Consider the following 7,530-nt stretch of genomic DNA (forward strand, 5'->3'; position numbering starts at 1 on the left):
AGAAGAGCTAAGATACACAACAAATATTGAGGATTTCTAATGCCAGCCACCAGATAGTGGATCTGCTGGACATATATGGCCAACAAATAAAGCCTCCAGTTCCAGAAATCGGTTACATCTAGTCAAGCTGTTGGCCAAAGGGGTCCCATGGAAACACCCAAACAGTCCAGGCTATTGCCAAGGCTGTGGTTGTTCTCCACAAATTGATGTTAAGTCCCTATTACTGAAGACACCTACATAACTCACTGAACATGGAGAAGTCAAGTGGGTACCTAGAGAAAGCCTTCATCCCTAGTATTCATGGTATTGGAAGGTACCAGAGGAGAAAAGTAAACCCCAACTCACCAACCCCGCTATCGACAATGGTGACCTACCTGCAATATATGCTTACGCAACATTGGCACAGGAGTTGTGGGAGTAACCAACCATCATCTGTTCAAATTTTAGGTCTACTCCATGAGATGGAATCTATGCCCCAAAAACCTGAAACTTGATCAGCCATGGAGCTAAAGGAAAACCAAATACTGCCATTCTACAAAAGGCACATAGCAATAAAATGGCTCCTAATGGCATCCTATCATACATGTAAGTATCCAGCTCAGCCATCATCAGAGAAACTGCCTCCTGCAGCAGATGGGGCTAAATACAGACAGACAGCCTGGACACTGTGTGGAGAGAGGCCTTAGAACACTCAGCCCTAAACTGAACGCCTTCATCAAATCCGTCCTCTCAGGACTCAGGGAACCCTGCAGAAGAAGAGGTAGAAAGACTGTAAGAGCCAGAGAAGATGGAGGGTGCCAAGGGAACAAGGCCTTCTAGATACAACAGGACTCTACACACGTGAGCTCACCAAAACTGGCAGCGTGCACAGGGCCTGTGCAGCCCTACGCCAGACAGGGTCCTAGCTCTGGAAGGGGAAGTGGGCACAAGCCCTCATCTCCAACCCAGAAGCTATCTCCAACTGATAACGACTAGCAAAGGAAAAACCAGTTTTCTCCAAGAAGTCTGGCTATCCATTTGGACTTGATTTGGATATGACTTAAAAAAAAAAAAAAAAAAAGGCAGGCCCCCTGCCTAGCAAACTCAATGATGTTTTTAGGAATTTTTGTCTCACAATGGTTAGGCTGGGCTTCTCTTTTCTATTAAACCTCACAGGTCTTTTGCTTTAATATTATAGTTTTCAGTTTTTGTGTTTTTACTGGATTTCTGTGTGTGTAAACATGTCTCTATGTGTCTCTTGTGCTTTTTCTTCTGTGTGTTGTTTTGTCCTGATCGGTTTTGTTTGCTTTATTTTATTCTGTTTTATTATAATTATCTTTTAGACGCCTGTTTCCTTCTATTTGCTCTTCAGGGAAGAGCGTGAACACGGACTCCACTACCACAAATTATGCAGTTGAATTTTCCAAACTTGGGGAAATCACAGGGGTCAGCACATCCGGGGGGCAAGGGATAAACCTGGGAAAACCACCTTCATGATCACGGTGTCTCCCCTGCCAGGGAAGTTTGCCTGTTTGCTTTCCAGCGAAAGTGAGGAAGAAAGCTTGTGGGTGTGGGAGGGGCGGGGAGGGTCTGGAAAGAGTTAGGGGAGGGGAACCATAACTAGAATATATTGTATGACAAAAATCTATTTTCAATTTTAAAAATATATGCCCATATATGCATACATATACATAAACATTTTTCTGCCCATCCTCCTCTACACCAAAAGCACACACAACCCTTTTCTCGCCTCAGCAAGTAGAACCTGCTCTTGGTAGCCTTGGAGCGCCACCTGGTGGGAAACTGAGGTATTAAATTCTTAAGGCGTCTGGGAGCTGCACTATCTGTAAATTAAGAAAAAATGTTGGCTGGCAAATACATTGCGATGGACCACAGACATGTGTCCCCCACCCCCAAACCACCAACTCTATGGCAATGTCCCTAAGGAGAGCAGCTTACATGAAATAGATACAGAATTCAAAATAACGATTATAATCATGGACAGCGTGTTCAAAGACTATAAAGAAGGGGAAAGTGAAAGCCCGGATGCACTTACAGAGGACCTGGGCAATGACTGAAGCCCAAGAACGCACACACAAATGGCTGAAGGAAACAACGAGTACAGCGCAGGATAGAAAACCTAAGTGAGCAGAGACAGAAGAAAACTATGGAAAACAAGCTGGAGCAAAGCACGGAATGAAAGACCCAGTGAGCATGGCCAGGCTGCCGGAAATACCACAGCCGGAACTTTATGCGATCTTAAATTCGGCAATTCGGTGTGACTCGGAAAACCGCGTGGGCACTCGTCGGGGAGAGTTTTGTTGTTGCTGCTCCTGAGTCTTCTGGTTTTGGAGGCCGGGTAACGGGCTTCAGACGAAGCGTTTGGAAGTCTTCCTGCCCTCCTATAGTGCGATCATTGGACTGGCGCTGGTGTTGGTTTCTGTGACTGTCGAGGAGAATTCTGTCTGCATCCATCTGGACTCAGACTTTCTTTTCTTGGAAGATTATGGTGGCTTCAATCTCATCCCAAGTTCTTGGTCTTCTTAAATTGTTTATTTCATTTTGTTTTAATTTTGTTAAAATCATATGTGTCAAGAAATTTGTTCACTTCTTTTAGATTTTCTAATTTAGTGGATTAAAGGTTTTGATAGTGGTCTGGCAGAATATGGGCTATTATTAAAATTCCTATATTTGTTGAGGCGTGCTTTGAGTTCTAATATGTGGTGTGTTTTAAAGATGATTCCATGGGCTGCTGAGAAGAATATGTGTTCTTGGTATTTGGATAGAATGTTCTAGAGATGTGTTAGGTCCACTTGATACATAACATGCATTTTTTATTCATTTTTATCTGAATTGCCTGTCTATTGGTGAGAGTGGAATGGTGAGATTTCCCAGTGCTGACGTGTTGGGTTTAATCTGGAGTTTTATATCTAGCAATGTTTCTTTTATAAAACTGGCTGTGCCTGATCTTGGTGTGTATATGGATAGAGCTGTAATGCCCTCTTCAGCACTGGCCATGTCCCAGTGCAAGGACTTTAAAGGCATATGAGTTCTTGAGAGTAATAGGGGCCAACTGGGCAGAAGGAACAGAGTGATAGAGAGTCAGTGGCCAAGTCTTCCAGGTCTGCTGGGGCTGGGACAGTGCGGTCATTGCCACAGCTCCTTTAGGCACAGACACAGCAGGAACTGGACAAGCCATAGGCAAATGAAGACACAGGCATGTGTGACCAGAGAGTGGGACACCACACGCTTGATAGGTAGAATTCACGATCTCAGTGGGTCATGAGCCCTCAGAGTCACTAACTGGCCCCACATGCTGTGAGTGGGTGGGTGGACACGGGCCATGCTCTCAGATGAGAGCATGAGATCCAGATCACTCTCGTAGGGCACCATGGGGAAAATGGGGGGCAGCCAAATTGACCAGCAGCCTGCCCTAGGCCTCCTGAGTAGTGGTATAACCAGGATGAGTACATCCCATCTCCTGACATGGGCGTGGCATCTGCTCTTTGCTCTGTCCCCTGTCTTCCCCGCAAGTAAGCACTAGACTTATGTTCAAGACTGCCAGACCCCGACTGTAGCCCCCCCCCCCCCAACCCAGGAGCATCGAGCTGTTCTTGGAGCTTCATTATTTGTTTTTCACTGGACTGTTAAACAGATCCTTTGCAGGAATCTGGGTCTCTAACTAGTGCAAACTCCTGTGTGGTAATGGCCTCCTTTCCCTCTGAGCACAAGAACCTGGAGTCTTGGGATACTTCCACTCCGACCACGGTGCAGAGAAACTGCAGCTTGTTGGAGAAATCCTGAGACTGACACCCTGTTGTGCTCTCTTCCTGGCCTCAAGTGACGACTAGGGCAGTGCAAGGAGTCTGCAGCTCTGACTGGGGACACGCACATTTGATTTGTCTGAGCCTATTTCCTTAACAACACAGTCCTCTCATGTGGGTTGAAAGTGTGGCCGAGCATAGAGCTCTTACCCAGCATCCTTGAAGATCTGGGTCCAATCCCCAGCACTGGAAAGGAAGTCCCTTTCATACAGTAATTGTGATAACTAGAAGAGATGGCTTACATATAGCTGCTGCATCAGAGCTGGGACGTAGCTCCCATAGCCACCACCCGTCCATTTTAACCTCTGAAGCCATCAACAGCCTCAAACACCCTGTGTTAGCTGTCACCTAGCCAAAAAGACAGGAGATGGGAACAGAGTTGCCACCAGAAGTCTTGCATTCCAAAGGTGGCCTGAATACTCCAGTATGGTACAACAAGGAACCTGCTCTACCTCCAGGGCCTTCCTCCTCTGCAAATGGAGATACCCATGCATGCTGACTCTGCTGACTTCCCTGAGGGATGCAAGAGGGATAATGTGGCTCAAAATCATCAGCGGAAGCAGATGACATGGCTACATTCACACTAAGTTTCCAGGAACGAGCAGCTGCCAAAGTCATTTCCCTGGGGAGCACTTCCTTTTCTCTACAGTACCATATAGTCAGACATTACTGCAGAAAATTGTATTTGAGCTGATCCCTGACTAACCCTTCGGCCTCTGTGACAGCAGAACATGAACTTCACAATATCTATTATTCATCAACTCATCCATCCATTCATCCATCCACCCATCCACCCATCCACCCATTCACCCATCCATCCATCCATCCATCCATCCACCCATTCACCCATTCACCCATCCATCCATCCATCCATCCACCCATTCACCCATCCATCCATCCATCCATCCATCCATCCATCCATCCATCCATTCATCCATAACCTGTCCACCATCCATTCAGTTCATCTTCACTGAGTCACTGACGTCTGAAGGAGATGCAGTATTTATTTCCTTACGAACACAGCTTAATCTTAGAAGCAGCATGCTTGACTATCACTGCCTAACCACGCTGTGAGCTTTTTGAAGACAGATGGTTCCAGGCAAGGTTCAGACACCCGCAAAGAGAATGCAAAGGGCTGAATGACATCACCGTCGCAGGCTGCTTCCCTCCGACTGTAATACGGTGGGACTGCTAGTTGGGTTCTGCAGAGAAGGGGGCAGGGGAAGACTGGGACTAATTGCTTCAAACAAATGATCCAGATCAGTCAGCAACCTTGAGACCTCCTTGGTCTGGCTCGGACTCTGGATTAGTCTGGCATGAGGTATTTATCTGAGCACAGCCTGGCATCCACCCACCAACATGGCAGCTACCCAGTTCCCTTTCATCCCAGAGGCCCAGAGGCCATTAAGGCTGGCTGGAGCCTCTCCTATTAACGAAAGATGCCCTCAGTGTCAGCTCACCCGGAGCACAGACAGCACTGCTGTCACAAGGGTCTTCCTCTGGTCCTGGTCACGCTGCGGTTGCCTAGCACATGGACCGTGGCTTCTTCCCTCTCCTTGCCTCTCTCTTGTCTTCATCTCATCTCCATCACGATCCTTTCTATGCTGTCCCTGACCCTCCCTCCACCCCTCTTCTTGCTCTGTCTTTAGTTCTTTCCCCTCTCCCTTCTCACTGACCCCCTCCTCCTTTATCCTGGACCAACTTCCATTCCTTTGATATCCTTATACGTTTCTCATCTTTGTCTCCCTTTTTCCTCTTATCATTTTTGTGCATTTCCTCCTTTAACAGCTACTAAAGGTCATTGTGAAAATCTACTTCAATCTCCTGGATCATTTCCCTGTTGTGGGACACATATTTCTTGTCTTTAAATACATATATTTATATATAATTTAAGTGTATGTGTGTGCCTGTTGAGTTTATGCATGCATGTGCATGCATGCAGCACATGCAGTGCCCACAGAGGCCAAAAGATGGCATACCTTTCCCTAGAACAGGAGTTACAGGACGTTGTATGAGTTGCCCAATGTTGGTACTGGGAACAAAACTCAGGTCCTCTGTTAGCACTTGCCAGTGTGGGTGCTGATAACTGAACTCAGGTCCTCTGTAACTGCTGAGCCATCTCTGCAGGCCCAGTCTTTTCTCTATGCATGGCAATGATATACTAACAAGACTGCGACTATAATTCAGATAGTAGGCTGTAAACAGAGTTCACAGCGATAGCTCTACGAATATTTCAAAGAGACTTTTTATTTTCAGTAGAGTGTTTTAAGGTCAAAAACAAACAAACAAAACATCAGCTAGCCACCCTTGAGGTTTGGCACCTTCTCCAACACTGATTCTTTGACATTCAGCCTTGGTTGGTTATGGGCTGCTTTCAGACACTGGGTGGCCTTAGGGAGCGTATAGAAGACCCCTTCTGGGCATACAAACAAGGATCACAATCAACCGATTGAAAAGTGTCTATCAAGTTTATTTCCTTGACAAATACATGCTGCCAAATATTTATAATAATGTCCTAAACCAAGACACTGAGGCTCCAAGATAAGAACGAGACCATCTGACCCCATTGACTTTTGCCTGTTGCAACTCTGTATACATGGGGTCCAGGCTGGAGATGACTTGTGGAATATTTGACACCATGCTTTGTGATTTTGTGCCTCAAAAAGGTAAGAAGTAAATATTTATACAAAGAGAGCAAGTAGTGCTACATGAACTTTTCCTAGGAAGACGTGGGATCTACTCATCCCAGGCAGAACCCAGTAGCAGGCCGAAGTAGCTGTCCACCACAGTCTGGTTTGCCCAAGGCCTTTATCTGACGTCTTTCCAGAGCGCGAATGAGGGGTTACTTATAGGAGCATGGAGGATGCCAAAGCAGCCACATCACCAAAAATTCTCACTTCAGCACGAATGTATTAGTTAGGGTTCTCTAGAGTAACAGAACTTAGAGGAGAGAGGGAGAGAGAGAGAGAGAGAGAGAGAGAGAGAGAGAGAGAGAGAGAGAGAGGATATCAATCACACACACATACACATATAGAGTTTATTATATATAACTTCTGGACTCCTGAAGAAGTGGGCTCTAATACCAGTGAAGGAATAGACTTGCTGGTGAGATGAGAGAGCAATCAGGCAAAGAGCAAAAGCTTCCTTCTTCCATGTCCCAGAGTAGAGGTGGGTTTTCACAGCTCGAATGGCCTAGATTAGAGGCATAGCTTCCCACCTTAAAGATCCGGCTTGGTAGTGGATCTTTCCACTTCAAAGTAAGCAACAATCCCTCACAGGTGTGCCCTCCATTTTTGAGTTTCAGTTCATTCTAGATGCAGTCAAGCAGACAGGCAAGAATGACCATCACAGTGAACGATGAAATCCCCATAGGGGCATAGATGGAGCCCCCTTTCTGTGATCTTTCCATACATTACATACTATAGCCACCACCTGTCACCATGGCAGCTGGCAGGGAGGTTTTGGAGTGACTAGCAGAGATCTCAAGCAAGAGTCAAATAACCTTCCCCACCCTGTTTTCCTTAAGGAATGTCAACAGACTCCATCTAGGGTTGTGAGTATCACGGTCACTTGAATGAAAAAACAAATGGAACCTACGATAGCAGTATCTCCTCGTGGAGTCAATGTAATGTGTTGTTACAGGCAGGTAACCTTGGGCGGCACTGGCATTCCGCTGTTAGTGACTGACTTACATCTCGCCACAGCCTAGTAGACTGATAACACTCAG

General features: G+C 46.2%; 1 pseudogene; it reads right to left on the minus strand.

The window, feature by feature from the left end:
- Window positions 1-1,350: 1,350 nt before the first annotated feature.
- On the minus strand, window positions 1,351-1,505 carry LOC113456132 (annotated as a pseudogene).
- Window positions 1,506-7,530: the final 6,025 nt, after the last annotated feature.

Source organism: Microtus ochrogaster, chromosome 5 (genome assembly GCF_000317375.1).
Source record: "Microtus ochrogaster isolate Prairie Vole_2 chromosome 5, MicOch1.0, whole genome shotgun sequence".
In the NCBI taxonomy this organism is placed as follows: Eukaryota; Metazoa; Chordata; class Mammalia; order Rodentia; family Cricetidae; genus Microtus; species Microtus ochrogaster.